Source organism: Cryptomeria japonica, chromosome 7 (assembly GCF_030272615.1).
Source record: "Cryptomeria japonica chromosome 7, Sugi_1.0, whole genome shotgun sequence".
NCBI classification, from domain to species: domain Eukaryota; kingdom Viridiplantae; phylum Streptophyta; class Pinopsida; order Cupressales; family Cupressaceae; genus Cryptomeria; species Cryptomeria japonica.
The window spans coordinates 33194770-33221541 of record NC_081411.1 but is presented as its reverse complement, the minus strand read 5'-3'; positions in this window follow the sequence as shown (position 1 = coordinate 33221541).

Below are 26772 nucleotides of genomic sequence, written 5' to 3'. Positions count from 1 at the left end.
ATGATTTTGAATTGATAAATGACCAATGTGATAAATGATTTGATTGAGGTTGGTTGACAAAAATCAATGACAAACTGACCAAATTGACATGATTGAAAAGGACAAGGATCGATGATGAAATCGATCGCAATATGATAAGATTGACAAGGACAAAGATCGACCAAAATCATGACTGAAGATTGCTATCGACAAGACCTAATTTGAAGGCCAGATGAATGAAGAATGTAGAAGAATGACTCGATGTTCACAAATGATAAAAACCAAGTGCATGACCTAGGAGAAATGTTAATGTGACGCAAAAAACTTTAAAATGAGGCAATGCGCAAATGTTAAAGTATGACCTTGCAAGCGTTGACCATTTTTGGGTGTCTATAGCTGGTAATCACCAAACAGTTGGAAATGAAACAAATACTACGAGTGTTGATCACTATATGACATAGGAATGTCATACCCGTTACAATTATTTCCCTTTTGAAAAGAAAAGTAACCCTCCTCCATCTGATCACTGGGAACATCAGGCACATGCTGATTGCTAGTTTGCAAAAATGGAAAACACTCTTCCATAATACAAGCTTGCAAACTAGAGAGGAACATTTCCTCATAAAATGACTGCAACCTAGCATGTTGATCACACCTTATATCAACCTTTTGCAAACATGAAAATGTATGATCATCTGTCAATGGTTCATTTACAAATTACCTTAGATTTGTCTTTCCTTTTGACACCAAGATCCACACAATGCATATCAATTTTTGATTTCATATCAACATATGAGTCCACATTTTTACATTTATCAACCTTATATGCATTATCATCTTGTTCACTATTCAAATCAACTTTAGGGAAAGAAATATCATATGTATCATACCTCATACCGCCAAGAGCATCATTAGTATCAAAACATATACTGATTGGGTATGAGAGATTGGGGACATTTCTGGATGTATACCTCTTAAGATTAGTAGCTAAGAGTTCTGAGATTTTTTCACTACTTAGTGAACCTTCTCCTTCATTTTCATTTTCCTTGGCTTCATCTTTTGTGTTGTGAACATTGTCCCAATCTGATGCATGCATTAAATCTGGAGTGCTCATGTCTTTGTACACATTTATTTTGTCATTACAACAACTTGCATCTACATCATGACCTTTATCATGCTGATCATAAAGTGTTGTTATATGTTGTAACATAATTTCATAACCTTGTTTGCAAACATTTTGTGGATTGATATTAACAGCAAGGTGATCTATATTATTCAAATCTAAAACCTCAACAGGCTCATGACTATTCGAACAATAACTTGTACTTTCACAATTTTCTTCTTGCTCTGAATACACATTTGCACTGTCATGTTGAGAATAATAGTCATCTTCAACATCATAGGAGGTACATCCACTCACGAAATCATCTCCATCATTGTACTCAAAACTATGTGTATTTTCAGATTTATTCATTTCAATCTCATCAATCCATTCTTTAATATTGGCAACACTTTCTTCCCTCAAGGTTGGAGACCAACTAACTGAGTCAGGCTCATCAAGCTCTAAGAATAACTCAATCCAAATAGACTCATGGGGTCTAACATCAACTAGAAGCTCATTTAATGCAACACTAAATCTTTCATAAAAAGCATATGATGATTCAAGCTTTCTCTTCCCTAATTTCCTTCTTAAAAACAAGATCCACCTATCTTGGATCTTTTTAAGACATATTTCAATCTCTGTATCAATTTTTTTCATATTTGACAAAGGATTTGGAGATCTAGGAACCACATATAGATCCATCAAATTTGTAACATCTACTAAACCATTACCATGACAATGCATCTTACTGTTTTAGTCTCTTTTCAAAACACATGCATTCATAATTTTTACAACCACATGCTTCTCCCATCACTGATTGAAACTTTTAAGAGCAAGAAGTATGTAACATTAGAACCAATACTCCTTTTCCTGGTGACTTGCTTCACCTTATAAGGAACAAAAATTATCTCATGAATGGGAAATACCTGGGGATAGTTGTTGTTGTTGTTCACTTTACTTTTGACTGAAGATTTGAAGAAAACCTCCAAACCTTAGGTTTGTTCATACAGAGTCACCACCTCCCTGAAGAGCAATAAAATTTCAACCACTGATCTTCACTCTCAAACAGATTCAGATTTTTGGGTTTCACACAGCAGTCATAATATATATTTTTTTAAATTTCTCAGCAACAAAACCTTCCAGCATATATACCTTCAAATCTGAAAAAAAATTTCAAAATTGTAAACTTCTAAGACTCTTCCCAAATGAATTTTGGCCAGACTCACTTATAATCTAATTCAATAGTCTATACCAGAGATCTTTAGATCTTTCCCTAGCAGAGTCGCCATTTTGTTGGTCTCAAAAAGAGACACCCAAGTTCACCTGCAAACTATCTATGAAATAGCCAATCTCAATCAATGAAATGCTTCAGGGCTTGGCCAACATAACATAGGATCCTAATGATCCTCTACGCTTTAGGTTCTGCAAGACCTAGGAGGGACACCCTTTTGATGCATAAAATACAACTAGTTACAAACAAATGGCATCAACAAAAGTAGATAAATCTCACAGGGCTCAACAACAAAGAGGTTACTGTAGATGGGCTAGATCTACATTGACATCTCAGAAAGATTGGAGCATGAGATAGATGGAACATCTAAAACTACAAACATGAAAGCAAAAGGATATTTGATATTTTAAAATCTCTGAGAATCCCCAGAATCTGCAAGACCAATGCCTTATCCAAGGGCATGGAGTCATACATCAAACTATAAATGGAAAACTCTATTGCAAATCCAATTTATTCATAAATATATCCCTGTATCAATGCTTGACATTAATACATTCTAAACTTCAAACAGAGGATCATACATATCTAGGCATTATCATGAATCCAAAATGATTGCTCATAGAATTTAAACTCTTCCTTGAAAAGTACCTAAGAACAACCATTACACTCCCACTTTGAGAGGACAAACCCAAAATCCCTTGAAGACTGGATTTATTTAAAATAAGAAAAATCCTAGAGACAGTCCAATAAACTGTATATATGCCTTACATATATGTGACCTGCAACAGAAAATATCTATAGCAAGAAGATACTATATTGCTTGAAAATGAACATTCACTATACAAATTTGGGAAAAAACTCAAAAAATGGAAACTGATATTATGGAGCCTTGCTCACAAAAATTTGGAACCATTACAAAATGAGAAGACTCCTGAATAAGAAGGAAAGGGAGGACAAAATCAGATTTCATTGTCTGACAATGGCAACTACCCTATCTTTCAGCATTAACTACTCACATAGTTGGCCTGCAGAAAATCCAATCTCTCTGACTGAAACATAAATTCTAAGATCCTAAGGTAACTACCCTAAAAATATTTGTCATGGGTTACACTTGACTGCAGAATCAGATTCCTTGGATCGAGAGATTTCCAACGATATATAACACATCTATATTCGAGAAAAAATAAATCCCTTAGCTACCAATCTTTCTGCAGGTTGGTTGTTTAATTCTATACTTGTTACCACAATTTGAATTCATATTTAAATCTTTGAATCTTTCTGAACAAACATTTGTTGTGCATCTCCTCCATGTGGCATCATCTGGTTCATTTCAGGGCTCTTCTCCTACCACCTCAACATCACCTAGGTCCACTGCCAGAGTGAAACCCTTTGTTTCTTCCTTGGCTCTTCTTTTCTTTATTTCCTCTAGACTGCTCTTCTTCTCTATTAGGCCCCACCACTTAGTCACTAAGTCGCATCCTTTAGCAATCGATAAACTTCATGTTGTGACTTGGCGATAGCCATTGATCTCACTTGGATCACCATCGATCTGCCCTGACTTGTCCGACCTTTACTTCGCCTGAGCGGCTCTCTTTCATTCTTTCTTCTGAAGGGCCGGACACGTGGCACCATCTGGTTTATTCTAGGGCCCTTTTCCTTCCACCTCAGCACCACCTAGGTTTACTACCAAAATGAAACCATTACCATCTGATCAACCTTGATATGCTCTTAGCGGGCCCCAACACTCGGTTGCCAAGTCATGACGAACAAACATCGTACGTCTTCCGATCGCGTATAGTGACCACCATCCGATCAACTTGGTCGACTGTTGGATCTTTCTCAATCTCATCGATTCTTAGTCCTTCTGAGTGGCTACATGATATGCCACGTTCTGACCACATGTCTACCACTTGTCTGCCACCTCACCACGGCCTGGACTCACCGTCAGAATGGAGCTCTCCTTTGTTGCGGGGTCACGAGGGATATTCCAACTACCAGTTTCTCACCTCGACCTAGTGACCACCATTGGATCACTTTGGATCTGCTCACTTGCAAGGTTGTGAGTCTTTTGGGTGTTAGCATTTTATGCTAGTGAGCTGGAGACTGGGTTTAAGTCGCAAGGTCTTGAATTGGTCTTTGCCGCTCACCCCTTCTACTGCAAAATTAGGCCACTCTGAGATGTACGCACATGCGGGGGACCCACCACCTACTTGATTGGCCACTTGCCAAAAGCCAAAAAGATTTGACACTAAGGATGTGTGCGGCCAAGTATTTAAATACAACAAATTCCCTCTATGTGGACAATGTGGGATAAAAGTTTATGCCTAGCGACATTTACTTGGAGGTTTCTCTGGCCTTTTAAAGCCCTCCTCACTACATGCAAGGGAGAATGTCGGCTTCATTTTACTTTTCTTTGAAATGGGCCTCAAGAATTAACTCAATTTTTTATGACTCCAACGCAAAGACTTTGAGGGTTTGAGAAGTGACTTCCCTTTGCTTAGGGATGTGACAATATTTAGGGGATGGGTTAGGCTAATTTAGAAGTGATTAGAAGAATCTAGAAGGGGGTTTAGAGAGGCAAGTGGGAGATGTAGGAGAATGCAAGTGAATGGGGGGTAATTTTAATTAAAATAAATTGCTTTATTTCAACAATTTAGATGCAAGTGGGGGATTTAAATAAATTAGATTTATTTATTTGCCATGAGTAATTTAATTAATTGTAAATTTAATTATAAAGGGGAGAAAGGGGATTTAATTAAAATAAAGTGACTTATTTAAATAAAGGATACAAAAGACTTAGGTGAATTTAATTAAATAAATCGAATAACTTATTTAATCAAATACATGAATGTGAATGCTTTAATTAATTTTAATTTAATTTAATATAGGAATGAGGTTAAAATAAATATTAAATATTCACTTAGGAAAGTGGTCATTTTTATACATCTACACCATCAAGTTTAGCAATTCTGATAGTAGGGTCACCTTCATTCAGATTTTATAATTTTTCCCACATAACCTTTGCTGATGATTTCTCAGTCAATCCCATGATCTGTTGATCAATAAGTGCACACAAGAGGGCTTCTCTAGCTTTGCAATCATTTTTAATATTCTTATCCAAGTCTACAAGAGCAGGGTTGCCAGATGTCGGATCATAAGGTGTGTATCCTTTCTCAATGATCTCCCAAATATACTTGCCAAGACATCTAAGATGAGTCTCCATTCCAATTTTGCATATCCCGTAATTTGTTCCATCAAGCTTAGAGATTTCTCTTCTGAAAATAGTTGTTAGTGGATTAGAAGTGTTAGTTGCCATAGGATCTACCTCAAGTGGTTAAGATTTTGCAAAAGAGGACCAAAGCTCTCATACCAATTGTTAGGATAACCGGTGAACAACTGAGAGGGCGGGGTGAATCATTTGTTAACAAATTATAACTTTTAATCCACAATATAGTCTTAAACTGGAGCACATAAACATTTAAATACCGATAAAGCATAAATAGATGTCGATAGACACGGATATCAATAAACAATGTAACTTAACAATTAAACAAATAATCAATGCAAAGAAACTATACCACATAACACCATGATTTGTATGTGGAAAACTCGGAAAGGAAAAAGCCATGGTGGGAATCCTACCCATAGTTAGATGATACTTCTATAGAAAGTATGTGATACAATGAGGGGCCTGTACATGCAGGAAGGCACACTACCTAGAGCGTACTGCTCATTACAAAAGAGTCTCACTGACTACAGAGGTTAAAACCACCTCAAGATAAATGGACAACAATCCAATAAAGTTAACTTCTAGAGATAGCATCTACCATGCCTGATTACAGTCCCAGTTAAGCTCAATACTGGAGGCCCTTGACCTCTTCCTTAATCCCAATTCGATCACCTATCATTGACCTAATCCTCTTCTTGAATGATATTACAATATTCGCATATTACATTCCATATATCTAATCTACACTGAGATCTTACATCACTTATACCAACCCTAAGGCCTAAACCAATTAGGTCGGCCACCTAAAAGATATTACAATAAGATCATTACATAATTTTGTATTACAATGATATGCCATGTCGGCTTAAGATCAAAACAACAATTAAAAAATCATAAATCCTCCCGAAACATCCCGGTAATGTGTAGAGTACACATTAGCATGATATTGATCCATAATGTAGATAGGCACCAGACCTATTCTGGGTCCACCATGCCAAAGCAATGTCTTCAAGCAGTTGAAGCACGATCAAAGAACATCTTCAACATCCTCAAATCCATCTAGAAGCCGCATCAACACCACTTATGCATCCTGTCATGATTCCTTAGTGAAAGCTCTATTAGTAAACCCTTAAACCAATATCAGTAAGGGTTTACAAGAGTGTATGATAGTATCCAATACCAAGCCAAAACCAACTGACCAAAACATAGTCCAGAAGCACATATCACATGTGACCAATCACATTTCATGTCGGAAGTGTCCAAAAGATAATCTCTTATGTCGGTAACATTAGATCTTCTACCGGTAACCAAAACCTGTTTGTCGATAACCATTCATAATAGCTAGTGTTGGTAACCAACCATATTAGCTAGTGTTGACATCAATGCAACATATAATCAATTCATTCATAATGCCAACAAATACTACTAATATCATACCATCATTTCTTGTATCTTCCTGTATTGCTAGTATGGGAATGTTGCATACCACATTGGTGGTGAGCAATGAAGAATTGATTCCCTTGAAGATACAAAAGGTTCCGGATACTTTGAAATTATTATTATATATAGTGTAATTTTAATTTACTTACTGATCACTCATTTTGGACTAATTATCCCATGATTTTTTTATAAAAATCTTAATGACATTGCATTGCAGATGTTTGGGCCCACCATACATAAAAGGTGGAACATCATATGTGAACTAACCCTAATCCACTATTTTTATTTCACATAATTTCTAGAATAGTTTTCCTTTGATCCATTTCTTGAACTATATTAAAGGCATCTTCAGTGCATTTCTAAATCTAATAGGCTTTCTTTTTTTAGAAGGTGGAATGACCAAGAAAATAGGTTAAAAATGAACTCACAAACCGTATGGTTGAGTTGTTCGGAAATGACACATTCGACAAAGCCAAGCTCTTTGAAAAAGTTGGCACATATCTATAGTATGTGAGTGACCAGTACAAGACACATTTAGAGAAGATCGTAAAGTACGAGTGTCCCCCCCATGATTCCAGAGAGGGAGTGAAAGGACCTGATTTTGGATGCGAAGGAGAAAGTTGAAAGGAAAAAAGGAAATCCACTACTAGACGCCAGAAGAAGGTATGTGATACTATTAAGAATATAATTATGTACTAATTACACTTTATATTTATATAATCTAACATATTCAAACTTTTCATAGATTGAGTGACACGTCAAAGGCAACCAAGGCAACACAAGAAAAGCATGGTAAACACAAACTCGGCTCTGGTGGTTATATGAAACTTGTTGCATGAATTATAAGAATCAGTAAATGGTATATCACATTAAAATTTTATAAATTGAAAACAATTTTTTTTGGCAAACAATACAAGCAAAATTCACGATACTAAGTGTAGTCACATAAATCTGTCCACTTAATTAAATGAATATTTAGTATTTATTTGATTATTTAACCATCGATCAATAATTAATTAAATTAATATATTTAATTAATTCATCTTAACCCTCTTCTCCTATTAATTAAATAAATTATTCAATTTATTTGATTTAATTCACTTAACGAAATTCAGACCATTAATTAAATAAATAAATTATATTTGTTTAATTAAATCTTCTCTCACATTTAAATAAATTAATATTTATTTAAATCCCCCAAAATCCCATCTCTCACATTTAAATAAATTAACTTTTACATTTATTTAAATCACCTTTATCCTCCACCCACTTGCATTTTCCTACAAATGCAAGTTGCACAACTATTTTAAATAAATAAATTATTTATTTAAAATCCTATTTATCCTCACCCACTTGAAACCTTTAATGGCTTCCCTTAAAGTCTTAAAACTTAATGGCTTCCTTCTAGAGTCTTCTCAAACCTTTAATGATTTCCCTTAAAGTCTTCAAACTCTATGGCTTCCTTCTAGAGTCTTCTTAAGCTTTTAATGGTTTCCCTTAAAGTCTTCAAACTTAATGGCTTCTTTCTAGAGTCTTCTTAAGCCTTTAATGGTTTCCCTCAAAGTCTTCAAGCATTTAAATGCTTTATCTTCCTTTTTCTCATGTAAATAAATTAAGATTTATTTAAATCCAAAATTCTTCTCAAGCCTTTAATGGTTTCCCTTAAAGTCTTCAAACTCAATGGTTTCCTTCTATAGTCTCCTTAAGCCTTTAATGGTTTCCCTTAAAGTCTTCTTAAGACTTTAATGGTTTCCCTTAAAGTCTTCAAACATAATGGCTTCTTTCTACAGTCTTCTTAAGCCTTTAATGGTTTCCCTAAAAATCATCAAGCATTTAATGCTTTATCTTCCTTTTTCTCATGTAAATAAATTAAGATTTATTTAAATAAAATCCAAAATTCACATTCACATTTAAATAAATTAATATTTATTTAAATATCTATCCAAATGTAAATTACACCATTTAATTGAAATAAATGATTTTATTTTAATTGAAAATCTCATAAATTCCTCCCACTTGCATTCTCCTACAAAATCCACTTGCATGCCTAAATCTCTTCTAGATTCTTCTAACTCCTTCTAATTAGCCTAATCTTATCCTAATCATTGTCACATTCCTAAATAAAAGGAAGTCACTTCTCAAAAACCTTCAAAGTCTTCAATAACCATTAAAGGCTTTATGTCTTCAAATGGTTAACCTCTAAAGACTTCCAAACCATTAAAGACTCTTACATAACCATTTATGGCTAACTCACCTTTTAACTTTGGTTAGAGACTTTCCTCTAACTTAACCATCCTTTTGACTCATGGGTCTCTTCAAATCATTTATTTCTTTGACTAAGGTAACCATTTAACCCTTGCACATTCATTTATCCCTTGGATAAAAGGAATATCCATTAACCTAACCCTAACCCAACCCCCTAGGGTAACCATCATGTCCCCTCAAGCATTTAATTCTCCTTATCTCTCCTCTCAAGCCTCCTCATGGTGATACTTGTCAACATGGGATTGGGTTGAAAGTCTCACATGGATTGAATATCTTTCAATCCCAACCCTTGTTAAGATTGCTCAATTTTAACCCTTCATTTCCCCATTTCTTCTATAAATAGAACCCTTCTCCTCAAGAAAAGAAGGAAGCATTAGAGTATTGTTGTTATACTAGTATTAGCATAGAGATTTTTCATAGCATCGCTATCTATACTTGCATAGCATTTGTTTATCAGATTCAACCATCTTGAATCTCCATATGGCATCCATGGCTAGTGCTAAAAGATGAGAGCTACACTCATGTGGAACGTGGAGAGGAGAGGAACAAGGGAGGAGAAACCATGAGCATATTGATTAGCATTTGGAGGAGTATAGTTTATCTATTATATGTTTGTATGCTTTCTATTTCATGCTTAATATCTCTCTTGATATGTCTGTAGTCACATAAATCTGTCCACTTAATTAAATGAATATTTAGTATTTATTTGATTATTTAACCATCAATTAATAATTAATTAAATTAATATTTAATTAATTCATCTTAACCCTCTTCTCCTATTAATTAAATAAATTATTCAATTTATTTGATTTAATTCACTTAACCAAATTCAGACCATTAATTAAATAAATAAATCATATTTATTTAATTAAATATTCTCTCACATTTAAATAAATTAATATTTATTTAAATCCCCCAAAAATCCCACCTCTCACATTTAAATAAATTAACATTTATTTAAATCACCTTTATCCTCCACCCACTTGCATTTTCCTACAAATGCAAGTTGCACAGTTATTTTAAATAAATAATTTATTTAAATCACCTTTATCCTCCACCCACTTGTATTTTCCTACAAAAGCAAGTTGCACAACTATTTTAAATAAATTATTTATTTAAAATCCTATTTATCCTCACCCACTTGAAACCTTTAATGGTTTCCCTTAAAGTATTCAAACTTGATGGCTTTAAAGTCTTCAAACTTGATGGCTTCCTTCTATAGTCTTCTTAAGACTTTAATGGTTTTCCTTAAAGTCTTCAAGCCTTTAATGGTTTCCCTCAAAGTCTTCAAGCATTTAAATGCTTTATCTTCATTTTCTCATTTAAATAAATTAATATTTATTTGAATATTTATCCAAATGCAAATTACACCATTTAATTGAAATAAATGATTTTATTTTAATTGAAAATACCAAAATTTCTCCCACTTGCATTTTCCTACAAAATCCACTTGTATGCCTAAACCCCTTCTAGATTCTTCTAAACCCTTCCTAATTAGCCTAAATTCATCCCTTAAATATTGTCACATTCCTAAGCAAATTGGAGTCACTTCTCAAAGACTCCAAAGTCTTTGAAAAGCAATTAATGCTTTGTGTGTTCAACAAATTAACCCTCAAAGTCTTGGATAACCTTTGAAAGCTTCCAACCTTCAACCACTAAATGGCTCAAAGTCTTTGATAACCATTGAAGGCTTTCAACCTTCAACCACTTAATCCCCAAAGTCTCCAATAACCATTAATGGTTACCTCAAACCCTCCCACATGGTTAAAACATTTGTTTTGACTCAACCTCTACCCAACCCAAAGGTCTCATCAGGCCATTAATGCTTTGACCATGATTATCTCTTAAACATTTGCACAAAGGTTTATCCTTGGATTAACTCTTAATCCAGTGGGTAATCTTAATTTAGACTTGACCCTTGCCTTCTAGATAACCATGAGGTCTTCTCAGGCCTTTAATGCCTCCAACCTCTTCTCTCAACCCAATCCTATGTTGAAACTTGTCACCATTTTATTGGTGCCAATTGTGCACATGGATCCCCAACTTTCAATCCTAACCCTTGTTAAGATTGCTCAATCTTAACCCTTCATTTCCCTATTTCTTCTATAAATAGAACCCTTCTCCTCAAGCAAAAGGAGAAGCATTTTAGAGTATTGTTGTTATACTGGCATTAGCATAGAGCTTTTTCATAGCATCACTATCTACTCTTGCATAGTATTTGCTTATCATATTCAACCATCTTGAATCTCCATATGGCATCCATGGCTAGTGCTAAAAGCTGAGAGCTACACTCATTTGGGACTTGGAGAGGAGAGAAACAAGGGAGAAGCATCAAAAGGCATCATGGAAGCATCTTAGGGAGGCTCTTCTCCTTTCTTTTATTTTGTTAAACTTCTTTCATGCTTTTTGAAATCTCTCTTGATATGTTTGGAATGGTTTTTAGTTCTTTGTTTTGTTTTTATGGTTGAAACTAACTTATTAACATTGAACTTTGTTGTTGCCTTGTCCCCATTTCCATGACATCATTTGGTGAACCCGACGTGAATCCAAACACCAAAAAGATCATTTTTTTTTTAACCAATAACATGTTTGAATGTTGAAAATGTCACACAGGTTGCGATTTTGACACTGTTTTGGTGCGTTTGGCATTATTTTGGCGCTATTCCCCCTGTTTCAGTGCTTTTCCCTTCTCTGTCTTTCCCTTTCTTTTAATACGTTTGTGTTAAATAGTGCCTCTGTTCAAACGCAGACTAGCGCTATTGTAACAAAACGTTGTACAAATCACCTTGTAACCAAAAAAAAAATAAAAAATTTAGGCTTGTAGAAGCCCACCAAATAGGCAGATTTTACTAACTATTTTTCTCTTTTGTGCAGATTTAAATTAGATTAAAGAGTAGATTTATATTTTTTACTAACTTGTTTTTGAAGTTGGTTTTAAAAATGAATTCACTTTTTATTTTGGTTTAAAATTAACTTCACATTTCAAATTTGGGCTTTTGAAAAAGAATCACACATTTGTTTGGGGCTCTTAAAAAGAATTTCATTGTTCAAAGGTAAAAAAAACCACAAACTTATACAAAAACAACTTTATTTTTTTTTTTGCAAGTTAGGAAACAAACTTCGTTTTGGTGCTTAAAATCAACAAGGCAAATTTTATTTCTTGCATCAAGATAAAACTCACAATCCACACTTCCATTTTTGGTGCAAATAAAATTCACAATCAACTTGTCTCATTTTTAAAGCAATCTTACTTCATGCAAACGTGTTTTTCATTAAGTTGACCAGGATTTTCAAATTCTAGTTTACTCAAACAATTGCCTTTGAAAATTAAAAAGAACACCATGATTGTTGGAGCAACATCTCCAAATAGTTAGATCACATTGCAATGATAGATTAAAAAGAACAGGTGTTTTTCGTGCTTGGCACACTTGTGCAAAGAGTTGGTCGAGTGGTCCTACTTCTAACACACACTATCCTCTCCCTTGGCTTTCGTGGTCCTAGGTGCAAGAGAAAAGTGTTAGTAACACTCACATTTTATCTTTTTAAGAGAGGCCTGCCAAGGGATCGATACTCTTGAGAACGACCTCGAGCGGTAAATCCTTCGAGCCGCTATAAAAATCAGGTGAGAGCGAAAGCTGTAGCCTTGGGTATAGCTGTTCCTACAGTGTAACTGGCCGAAAGGACAAATGGGCCCCACCACCAGTTACAAGGCTCTTAAGTGAGTCACTGCAGAATGAACTTATGTCCAAAGCCATCGAACATGACTAAACACCTTTAAGTAGTAGCCCACCCGTTCTATTGATTGAGGATATTTGAGATACAATTTAGTGCAAGAGCATAGAAGGTTTTGCTCCCAAGATACTCACCATACATATTTCCTTGAGTAGAAACATAGCTTTTTGAAAAGTCACTTGTGACTTGATAAAAGTGGTGACTCCCCCATCATAGGGATCATCTATTTGTTATGCTCGTGCAAGACTTAGTATATCACATCCTTACCTGCCACGGCGGGATTCATAAGGTATGTAGTACCAAAGTCGAAGAAATATCAAGATGTGGGCTAAATTTATCACAACTGGCCACCTGACCATAGGGATAAAGAGTGTTTGAAGTGTGTTCGTTTTACAGACCTAGTGCAAATTGAGCCGACTTCAGGCTTTGGAAATACACCTTAAAATAAATCTAAAGGAAGGGTCAAAAACAAGTCCAAGGATTGGGTTGATCTAGACCCATACTCATTTGTGCCTTTGAGGCTACAATTTTGTGTTTGTGTGCTTGCTTTGTTTTCTTGTCAAAGAAAAATCAGAAAATCAATCCCAAAAACAAAGTATTCATCCAACATCTGTCAACACAACCAAAAATACCAAAAACAAAGTGCAAACAAACAAAGAATCAAAAATTTATGACCATTCTTCACATCTTGCGAAAGAAGAAGTGTCATCAGAGTATCACCTTGAAAAGGAGACCACTAAGCTCAAAGGCTTTAATCAAAAGGAGGAAATTCTTCTATATCAATCGACAAATCTTTGTCTCCCATAGAGTCTTTCTACATCGCATGCGTCTATACCTTCAAGGTAAAACAAACGAGTTTGATTCAGAATCATTGAACCGCAGAGCTTTTATGCAATATAGAGCTCTGAGTTATCACAAAAATCAAGGAGGAAAGATTAATCCCAATTTCTTCCCAAACATCTGTATCACCTACAACACAGCTCGAGAAGTGCCACCAACGTCTGAAAGGGAAGAAGAAGAGTTTGTCCCATTTGTGACACAAAGTTTTTATTGAAAGTTGAAAACATTTTCATCCATCATCCCACTCATACATCATCACTTCATCATCAATCCATCCCAACTCTCAAAACATTAAGAGGTTCTTGTCCCACGATTCCTTTTTAGATATTGCTTGAAATCAAACACATCACATCACTTTTAGATTGTTTCTACATCTAGGATAAGCTCATCCTAAGAGACACATCTACGCAGGTTAAAACTAGTTCATGAGTGAATCCTCTCATTGCTAGGTAGTCAAAATCTGTAACACATCTCAGATTTCTCTACACCTTATCACATCCAAACTCCTCAAAACAAACAAGCAATTCAAAGAAGGAATTTTGGTTACATCTACCTTAAAGTGCTAGAGATCCCCATACAATACAAATCACCAATCATCAATCTTTCATCAACAACTCATCATCATCTTCAATCAACTTCAACACAAACTTGCAAACAAAATGGCTCAAACCCGATCGCGATCAAGGCAACGAGAAATAGAAATTGAGGAAGAAGAGGACAACCTCAATGAATTTCAAGAAGCACTTGGAGGAAATGTAAATGACGAAAACCCAAGTACTCCCACTCCTTCAACAATCGAAAGGGTTCAGCATAACCCTCATTTTAACAGATTATTTGATGAAATATTAAGGAGCAATGCGGATGCTCACTTTTTAAGACTCACTCAAGAAGGAGCCAAACTCCCCTCAGACTTTGATCTTGCCCAATTAAGACAAGCATCAGAAAGACAAAGTCGCCATGAGGAGGAAAGAGGTAGAAATCCCATCAGATATAACATCCCTCGAGGTAACCCACCACCTCCTCCTCCAAATGAAATGGAGATGTTGCGGCAACAAGTCGCGAATCTCGCCCAACAACTTCATAGTGGTGTTAAGACCAATCGATTTTCACTTAACGACATCTGTCCCTATCCGTTTGATAGGAATCTTTATATGCCACCCTTTCCACGCGGGTTTGAAACACCCAAATTTGAAAAATATAGAGGAAAGGGGGATCCCCGTGATCATGTCCGAGAATTTCATTCTGCTTGTCTTGAAGTAGCTTATGAGGACACATACCTAATGCGCCTTTTTCCCCAAAGCTTGGGAGGAACAACCACATCATGGTTTTCCCGACTTCCAGGTGGCATTAGAACATTTGAGGAACTCATCCAGAAGTTCCTATCTCATTACTCTTATAATATTGAACGCGACATCACCATGGCTGATCTATGCAACACCAAACAAAAACCAGGTGAATTATTCTCAGTATTCCTGCAACGATGGCGCCAAATGTCTAGCAGACGTTCTCTTCAGTTACCTGAACGAGAACTAGTGGAAATTTTCATTTCCAACTTAAAAGAAGAAATGGAATTTCACCTGGATGTCAAAGATACCGATTCTTTTAACGATATGATCACCAAAGGTATAAAGTGTGAACGGGCACTCATCAAAAAAGGACTCATCAAAATCTTTAATGAACCAAAAGATGCTCCTCGCCCGCGCTTCAATAGCGATAAACCGAACTTCTGGAACAAGAATAAGAACATCGTCAACGATGGAGTTGTGGATGCTCGGACTGTCCAAAATGCACAACCTGTGGTTCGGTTTGCAGGACAAAATCCTCCACCTCAAAATAACACAAATGTTCCTCTTAATCAAGGTCGCATCACATCTCATGATGAACCAAGACCTCGTCCACAAAAACAAAAATGCACATACACTCCCTTAGGGGAACCCATTGAAACAGTGTTGCGACAACTCCTCTCTCAAAATTTGGTCACTCTACCTAAGCTATCAAACTATGAGCCTCAAGTCAAACCAGCATGGTGGAAAGATACTGAACACTGTGAGTTCCATCAAGGAAGAGGACACAAGACAAGTAATTGTCACCGATTGAAAGATCTCATTCAGGATCTTATTGACCGAGGAGAAATTGAAATTGAAGGGCATGACCCAAAAACAACCAATAATGATCATCAGATGTTCAAGAATCCACTTCCATCACAAGATCAAAGGGGTCCTTCCACTTCCAGACGAGGTCCTGATACCACTGATTATACGCAGGCTGCGTATAATTACACTGTCAATCACCTGTATGATGCCAGTGAACAAATTGCAACTATCACCTTCAAAAATCCCACCTCAAATTGCAATGTTGTTACGCGTCGCGGCAAAGTTACCATCAAGGCAGCTCCACAAGGCACCACCTCCATCCCAAAGCAGTACAATCTTGTGGAACAATTAGACAAAACCCCTGCGCTCATATCCATTTTAGAACTATTGCGCCTATCACCATCTCATAAAACTATCTTGGATCAAGCACTCTAAGAGGCGTCAGTCCCTGCAAACTTGAATACGGACCAGTTTCAAGCCATGGTTGGAAATCTAAAGTCATCACCTTGTCTCACTTTTTCCGAAAGTGACAACTCTTCTTTCCAACAACCTCATAATGCTTCGCTACACATTGAAGGCTTTGTCAACCAACACAGGATCAAGCGAGTCTTGATAGATAATGGAGCAGGCCTAAACATTTACACACTACAGTTGGTCACAGCATTGGGATATGCAATAGAATCAGTGGATCCTCGCAAGAAGATCACCATCAAGGCCTATGATGATGCAGAGCGTTCATCCAAAGGAGCGGTGGTGCTACCAATCCGAGTGGGCCCTGTGGTAAAACACATAATTTGTCAGGTTCTGGACCTTCCTTTGCCATATAATCTATTATTAGGGAGACCTTGGATACATGCCATGCAAGCCGTTCCATCTACCTACCATCAATGTATCAAGTTCCCACATAATGGTGCAGAGATCACAATCCTGGGCGACGCAAATCCCTTTGCATTTTGCCATAATATCAGCCATCAACCAGAGATTACTGTTCCTAATAATAGGGAAGCAATTTCCTCCACATCATATGTAAGTCTTGCCTCTCTTGCTAGTTCAAACACCCCTATACCCAAGCAAGAAAAGCTTAAGATGAAAATCGCAGAGGAAGGTCCTGGAGAATACAACTTGAGTCAGCTCTTTTGTGTGGGACAAATGCCCACTTCTCCTAGAACACATGGTAAACCACAGCAGTTGCTCCAGCAACCACTAATCACGCCTCCATGTGCCTTAACGCCTTTCATTCTTGGAAAGAGTCAAGAGGAAGAGACACAAGATGAGGACCTGGCGGACTGGATCTATAAAGATCCCATCACCACTGACAAACCGCAAGTTACACTTCCTACGGAACAATATGGCAAAGGCCTCCTCATTATGCAAAGAATGGGATATGATGGTCAGAGTGCTTTGGGATACTGCAAACAAGGACGACACGAACCTCTACTACCAGAATTCAAGCCCAAAGGTAATACAGGCCTTGGCTTTGAAAAAGAGATCCTTCCTAAACTCAGATTCAAAGGAAATCCCAGCAAACCATTTTGCCCACCTACTGCAAAGAGGATACCTTTCATAATCAAAGCACCATCAAGCACTATCCCCACTGCCCCCTCAAGGCTCACAACTCCACCATCACCAATGTCACTCATCCCATCAAACGAACCAGTAATCCTATCAGCAACACCATTTGTAGCAGCAACTATATTGGAACCCGCAGCAGCATCTATGGCACCAGTAGTTCCAGCAGAAGCCACTGAGTCACCATTACCGATACTTCCAGTGACAAATCCATTAAACCCCATCACAATTCCTGCAGCACCGATCACTACAAGGATACATAAACCAATCACACCTGCCGTGTTTAACTCCAAAGACATCCCAGTATGGTATAGCAATCGGATGCTGGAGAGTGATTCAGAGACCGACTCACATGAGTGGGAATTCGATTCAGTGCAACTTAACACTTCAGATGAGGAAGACACATCACCACCTCCACCCCGCAAAGACATCCCTGTTTACGGAGAAGCACAGATAAAGACCACTTGGGTACCTGAGCTGGAAACATCTTCCACAGACCCTACGTCTCATCCTACGCCGGATTCTGACAGGGAGAGTACCATCAACGACCTTCACCACACTGTCTTAACCCTCACTGATACATCTCCCGCACTTAATCTAGTCGATGAAGTAATGCCCATTGTCCACCCTGAACTCATCGAATGGAACCAACCAAATCCCCCATGTCTTGATTTCTTCCAAAACGATGAGGCTATCATTGACTTTTTGGAATTAAGGGATAACCTACCAAGCGGGGATCACAAAGCTGGATTCGCCATTGAACTTAATAGCGCCGCATACTTCGGGGCGGATGCCAAACCTTTCAGCTGCAAAAATATAACAATAAAACATGGATCTTTCAGTGAAAACCACACTGTGGCACTGTTTGATCCGACAAAAGTAAAAAGAAAGAGCGTATCCAACGGTGAAAACCTCTCTGAGGCACTTGAGGATGAAGGGTTTGACATTCTCCCTACTAGTACACAACAGGAACGATCGACTATTCTCATTGAGGAGACTAAAGAATACAATGTGGGGACTCCTGAAAACCCTCATATCATACATCTGGCATCTCTTCTCACTCCAGAGGAACAGCCTCAATTTATAGAGTTCTTCCAACAGCGTCAGATCAACTTTGCATGGTCATATGCAGACATGCCTGGGCTTGATCCTGATTTAGTCATGCATCATCTCACAGTAGCAAAAGGAGCCAAACCTGTCAAGCAGAAGCTTCGTAAGATGCATCCTCAGATTGCCGTGCTAGTCAAAACAGAACTCAAGAAACTCCTGGATGTTGGTTTCATTAGACCAATTGATTATGCAGAATGGATCTCCAACATTGTGCCAGTTGGCAAACCAAAAGGGGGCATCCGCATTTGTATAGACTTCAGAGATCTGAATAAGGCATGTCCTAAGGATGACTTCCCTCTACCAAATATCGACATCATAGTAGATTTGACAGCAAGACATGCCATGCTTTCACTCATGCATGGCTTTTCAGGATACAATCAAATAAAGATCGCACCAGAGGACCAACATAAGACAACCTTCACATGTCCATGGGGCACATACTGCTGGAATGTAATGCCTTTTGGTCTAAAGAATGCAGGAGCGACCTATCAAAGAGCAATGACCACCATCTTCCATGACATGATGCATACTATAATGGAAGATTATGTGGATGATTTACTAGCAAAATCACTTACTAGAGAAGGACATCTTCACATCTTAGATAAAATCTTTGATAGACTGGAACAATACCATGTTCGACTCAACCCAAAGAAATGTGTCTTCGGAGTGACCTCCGGGAAGCTTCTAGGATACATTGTCTCAAGCAAAGGCATTGAGGTCGATCCAGCAAAGGTTAAAGCAATCATGGACATGCCACCTCCAAAGAATATCAGTCAGCTAAGAACACTACAAGGACGGCTTCAATCTATCCGCAGATTCATTGCACAATTGGCTGATAAGTGTCACCCATTCACACACCTGCTACACAAGAACATCCGCTTTCAGTGGGATGCCAGATGCCAGCAAGCATTTCAGGCGCTTAAAGACTATCTCATGAATCCACCATTGTTGATGCCACCAGATCCAAGTAGACCATTATTGCTCTATATCTCAGCAACAAGTACAGCATTGGGTGTACTACTGGCACAACATAATGCAGAAGGAAAAGAGTGTGCTATTTACTACATCTCTCGCACACTTGTGGGCTATGAACTCAATTACACACCTATTGAGCGAGCTTGCCTAGCAATAATCTTGGCAGCCACTAAACTGAGGCACTATCTGTTAACACACAAGGTGCAACTCATTGCAAAGATTGATCCACTCAAGTATTTACTCAGCAAAGCAGCATTGACAGGCCGCTTGGCCAAATGGGTGATGATTCTAAGTGAATTTGACATTGAGTATGTGGACCGTAAAGCTATCAAAGGTCAAGTTATTGCAGATCAGTTGGCCGATGCACCACTCATAGGCGATCATCCCCTCATTTCCAATTTTCCAGATGAAGAGATATTCATGATCACAGAAGCACAACCATGGAAACTATATTTTGATGGTTCATACACTAGGCACGGCTCGGGGGCAGGCATTCTGTTTATCACACCTCAAGGTGATAGCATCCCGAAGTCTTACAGGCTCACATTTCCATGCACAAACAACATAGCAGAGTATGAGGCCTTGATCACAGGACTCAGGTTAGCCGTACAATGGAAATTACAAGAACTACAAGTATATGGCGACTCACAACTGGTCATTCGACAAGCAACTAATGAATATCAGACCAAAGATGATAAACTCATGCCATACAAGCAAATGGTGGACAGTCTAAAGACATCATTTACTACTATCACTTTTGAGCAGATACCAAGAGATCAGAATCGAGCTGCTGACGCCATGGCTACCATCGCATCTCTACTAGATCTTCCACAGAATTCAACACGCTACGAGTTCTTGGTAGAACAACTTTGGATTCCCGCTTATGATATCCCCGAATCTGAAATGATATGTTGCCTTGTTGGTTCTGAATCCCCATGGTACGGTGAGTTCTACACCTATCTCCGCGATCACACCCTTCCTCCCAACCAATCAAATAACCAACGTAAAACCTTCATTCGCCAAACTGCTCGATATACCATTATTGCCGAAACCCTATACCGACGCAGTCTTGATGGTACTCTCCTTCGATGTCTAGAACAAGGTGAGATAACAAAGGCTTTGGAAGAGGTACATGAAGGAATTTGCGGGACTCACTCAAGTGGTCCATCACTAGCCAAGAAGATCATGCGAGCTGGATACTATTGGCCATCTATGGAAAAGGATTCCTACTACTTTGTTAGGAAGTGCAAAAAATGTCAAGTTCATGGCGACCTAATACATGCACCAGCTCAAGAACTGCAACCAATCACAACACCATGGCCTTTTTGTCAATGGGGTCTTGACCTTGTGGGTAAAATCCATCCATCTTCATCCAATGGCCATAAATTCATTATTACCGCCACCGAATATTTCACCAAGTGGATCGAAGCTGTTCCACTTACCCAAGTCACCGGCAAGCAGATCGCCTCATTCATCCTCAATTACATCATCTGCCGGTATGGTGTGCCCATGTCCATTGTCACAGATAACGGTCTTCCTTTCAAAAATCAGGATGTTCGTGAGCTTTGTGAGAAATTTCATATCCAACACCGCTTTTCCACTCCCTATTACCCACAAGGCAATGGTCAGGCCGAAGCATCCAATAAAAACATATTGAGGATCCTAAAGAAGACAGTCAATGATGCCGGCCGTGATTGGCATGTTCAATTGAATCCAGCGCTATGGGCATATCGAACTAGCATTCGGACCCCTACAGGTGCAACTCCTTATTCATTGGTCTATGGTGCCGAAGCTATCTTACCTATTGAGGTTGAGATACCATCATTACGAGTTTCCTTGCATAATCTCATTGATGATGAAGCATACAGAGTCTCACGCCTTCAGGACTTAGAGTTACTTGATGAGAAGCGACAAGCTGCATACAATCACCTCAAAGCCTATCAGCAGCGCATGAGTAGAAGTTACAATCACCGAGTTAGATCTCGTACATTTGAGGTAGGTGATCTTGTTCTTCGAGAAAATCCTCGCAACCAACCAAATAGAGAACATCAAGGCAAGTTTGAATCAAACTGGCTGGGCCCATATGTTGTCACTGCTGTATTCGGGTCCGGGGCATATCAGTTGGCTACTTCAGAAGGAGAACCGCTTGCAGATCCAATCAATAGCATGCACCTCAAAAGATTTTATACCTAAGGTGTACAGAGCATCAGGCTCCCCTACATATCAGAAAAATACCAAAAACATTCAGAAAATGTCTTGAAGAAAATACAAAAACATTCAAAAAAGTAAAGAAAAATCATGCATCCAAATGGTGAACAACCACTCCGGTGGCACCTTGGGTAAGTACGATGGCGAAAACCTAGCAAACAGGCGCCACTCGTAAAGGCTATGGCTCCATTGTCTTTCAGGCTTGTTGCGATCACATTCATACATACACACATCCATCCATCTAACCATGGCTTGTTATTTTATCTGTAATCCAAGAAAGTACTTCATGCGTCTAGCATCCCGCTTTTTCATAAATCATGTCCAACTTGGGGGCAATGCCCTTACAATCTAGATGATGGAAGTGGATTCTACATTACTGGTGATTCATTGGCAAAAACATTCAAAAATGTCTCGCAAAATACAAAAACATTCAAAAATGTCTCGCAAAATACAAAAACATTCAAAAATGTCTCGCAAAATCCAAAAACATTCAAAAATGACTCACAAAATCCAAAAACATTCAAAACAATTCAAAATCCAAAAACATCGACAAAACCATTGAAAAATCACACAAAAACATGGCAACACCTTGTACATACTCATCCATGCAGATACCAAAACAAACATTGCGACAAACTACTCACACAATGACCATTTACCAAACAACCACACAATCCACATCAACAATCCAAAACTGTCTTTAAAACAAGGATGCATCCTTCCTTACCAAAACAAAGACAAAAGTGACGTTTTCTTTGACAAGAAAATTATGTTAAGCTATCAAATGCTTGGTTGATTCGTGAGTAATTCATTTGTTTATCTATATCGGGATCTTTCAGCATTGTTTTGTATCGTTTGCGCATTATTTCCGATGAAGTTCTGGGACATGTACTAATGGTATCTACGTGGGAAGTTCACCAAGCTACGTGATCTTATGCAAAATGCAGTCATAGATCACTACGGCTTGCTGACTACAGCGTATACCTCGACCATATGAGCATGAACCATTACCAAGGATCCATATTCTTTATTCTTTATGTATATATTGTTTGTTTGTAGGTACAATTCTCTTTCTTTGGTTCCTCCTACCTCATCCAAACTGGATAAAGGTTTTATTTCTTAGTACGGTATGCACTTGTCTCAGGATATGATCAGCCTAAGATCAAGGAGGACGATCCAAGTCATGCATGAAAGGAGATAATCCTTATCTGTTCCGCAAGCAATACTCAGGTCAACTTGATCCATTATATCAAGTTGCTTGTATTAACTTGCTATATAAAATCCATGTAAGAAATACTCTAGTCATCTTGAATCTTTATGTCAAGTTGCTTGTATTTTCTTACAACATTTTAAAGCTCAATGATGAAAAATAAAGCACCATGGATCGTCATTCCATCTCATTTGTATATATTGCATTTCGTTGCATTCCACCCATCCATACATTCATAATAGCTGCATATCATGCATACGTAGTCATAATAATGCATACTCTATTTTACTCATCTTCTTCCATAGGACTCGATCCTAGTCCTCCATATCTTCTATCTAACATCAAATCCCCCCTCACCCTCCCTATCTTGATCATCAACATCATCCTAATCCCTTCATCGCTTCCCATCCTCATTCATCCACACAATCCAGCAAGTTGCTCTGTCTACACAGATACATCGACTCCCACACACCTAGACTATCAACAGATACTCTGATCAAGTATCTTTGGGTCTCAACAGGTAATCGATTATGGTAATCCTAGACTACATCAGGCATTTATCATAATGACCTAGTCTCAACGGGACTGCCATGATTCCCCACAGCCATCCATCACATGCACACACTATCAATTGATCAACCAATCAAACATAATCCAACGGACAATTACATCAATTGTCTACGTCTCAACGAGTATTTTGCTTCATATACCTTGACTTCATCGGGCAATTACATCAATTGTCTAAGTCACATCAGGTCACTTTGATTCACTTACTCAGACTTTATCATGTCCAAGCGACCAACTGACATCAACTGTCACGCTTTGACTTGACCAGGGCAATTAAACCGATTGGACCAGATTGTCCAAACAATTTTGATCAATTGTATAGCATCAATCCAAACCCCACACTACATCTGCTATGTATCTCTTGCATGACCTCAGGGTATTCGTTGGCTTGTTGTTTCTTCATATTCACTCCATTTTCTCCCATTCTTTCATCATTAGTTCTAATTTCTTCTATTCTACCTCCCCTTCGCTTTTCATTCTTTTTCGAGAGATCGCCCGATTTTTCAAAAAAAATCGGCCCATCCCTCGAGGGGGCATACCACCCATTAAATTTACATTTTATGGGGCATTTCTTCACACCTATTTTTCTTTCTTTGAAACGACGCGATAAACCGCACCGTCTCAAAGAGGGGCAAATGTAGTCACATAAATCTGTCCACTTAATTAAATGAATACTTAGTATTTATTTGATTATTTAACCATCAATTAATAATTAATTAAATTAATATTTAATTAATTCATCTTAACCCTCTTCTCCTATTAATTAAATAAATTATTCAATTTATTTGATTTAATTCACTTAACCAAATTCAGACCATTAATTAAATAAATAAATCATATTTATTTAATTAAATATTCTCTCACATTTAAATAAATTAATATTTATTTAAATCCCCCAAAAATCCCACCTCTCACATTTAAATAAATTAACATTTATTTAAATCACCTTTATCCTCCACCCACTTGCATTTTCCTACAAATGCAAGTTGCACAATTATTTTAAATAAATAATTTATTTAAATCACCTTTATCCTCCACCCACTTGTATTTTCCTACAAAAGCAAGTTGCACAACTATTTTAAATAAATTATTTATTTAAAATCCTATTTATCCTCACCCACTTGAAACCTTTAATGGTTTCCCTTAAAGTATTCAAACTTGATGGCTTTAAAGTCTTCAAACTTGATGGCTTCCTTCTATAGTCTTCTTAAGACTTTAATGGTTTTCCTTAAAGTCTTCAAGCCTTTAATGGTTTCCCTCAAAGTCTTCAAGCATTTAAATGCTTTATCTTCATTTTCTCATTTAAATAAATTAATATTTATTTGAATATTTATCCAAATGCAAATTACACCATTTAATTGAAATAAATGATTTTATTTTAATTGAAAATACCAAAATTTCTCCCACTTGCATTTTCCTACAAAATCCACTTGTATGCCTAAACCCCTTCTAGATTCTTCTAAACCCTTCCTAATTAGCCTAAATTCATCCCTTAAATATTGTCACATTCCTAAGCAAATTGGAGTCACTTCTCAAAGACTCCAAAGTCTTTGAAAAGCAATTAATGCTTTGTGTGTTCAACAAATTAACCCTCAAAGTCTTGGATAACCTTTGAAAGCTTCCAACCTTCAACCACTAAATGGCTCAAAGTCTTTGATAACCATTGAAGGCTTTCAACCTTCAACCACTTAATCCCCAAAGTCTCCAATAACCATTAATGGTTACCTCAAACCCTCCCACATGGTTAAAACATTTGTTTTGACTCAACCTCTACCCAACCCAAAGGTCTCATCAGGCCATTAATGCTTTGACCATGATTATCTCTTAAACATTTGCACAAAGGTTTATCCTTGGATTAACTCTTAATCCAGTGGGTAATCTTAATTTAGACTTGACCCTTGCCTTCTAGATAACCATGAGGTCTTCTCAGGCCTTTAATGCCTCCAACCTCTTCTCTCAACCCAATCCTATGTTGAAACTTGTCACCATTTTATTGGTGCCAATTGTGCACATGGATCCCCAACTTTCAATCCTAACCCTTGTTAAGATTGCTCAATCTTAACCCTTCATTTCCCTATTTCTTCTATAAATAGAACCCTTCTCCTCAAGCAAAAGGAGAAGCATTTTAGAGTATTGTTGTTATACTGGCATTAGCATAGAGCTTTTTCATAGCATCACTATCTACTCTAGCATAGTATTTAGCTTTTCATTTCATATTTGAAGCTTAGTATTAAATCTCAATCCTCCATAAGCATCCATAGTGCAAAAAGCTGCTGAGAGCTACACTCATTTGGGACTTGGAGAGGAGAGGAACAAGGGAGGAGCAACTATGAGCATCTTGATTAGCTATTTCATTTTATGTTTATATGCTTTCTATTTCATGCTTAATATCTCTCTTGATATGCCTGTTTAGGATAATCTTTTGTTGCTAACACTAACGTTTGTTTCTTGTGCTCTTGTGTGTGTTGCCATCAAACAGATTTTCTAATCCTTTTTGCAGAGCATCAATGTCTGTTTAGGATAATCTTTTGTTGCTAACACTAACATTTGTTTCTTGTGCTCTTGTGTGTGTTGCCATCAAGCAGATTCTCTAATCCTTTTTGCAGAGCATCACTAAGAAAAAATATAGGGCTTTGAATTCAATAGAGCGCCCATAGAAGATGACAAGAGAATTGCCTACCAGTAGGGCTATATAGTCATGGTTGAATGACTATGAGAATTGAGTGGGCAAACATGAGATTCTGGTGCATCTGTCACATAGGTAAATAAGCTATATGAAAATAATTTCAAATTGAATACATTGCCAATAATCTATTTGATGGTAAGTTCCAACATAAAGTGAATTTGTTTGTTTTAATTAAGCAAGCAATTATAACATTGTGCATGAATTTGGAATGTATCCTGATAATCGTGGAACACAACCTCCACATGAAGGTCCGGATGTGCATCCCAGTAGTGGAGGTATTCATTCGCTATTCAATTTTTTTTATGTAACTATTAATACAAATAAACATCTTAAATTGTAATTTGTGTAGAAATTAATGTAACCTTTTTTGTTAATATTTTACAGCATGTAGTCGGTGTTGACCAAGTGGAGCATGATTCGGGTAGACAAAATGATTTGGAAGATGATGTGGCCCTATCAGGTAAAGAGTGCCATGGTTATGTTCTTTAAATTAGTGAAATAATTGTAACAAAAATAAAAAAATTATTTGAATTTAA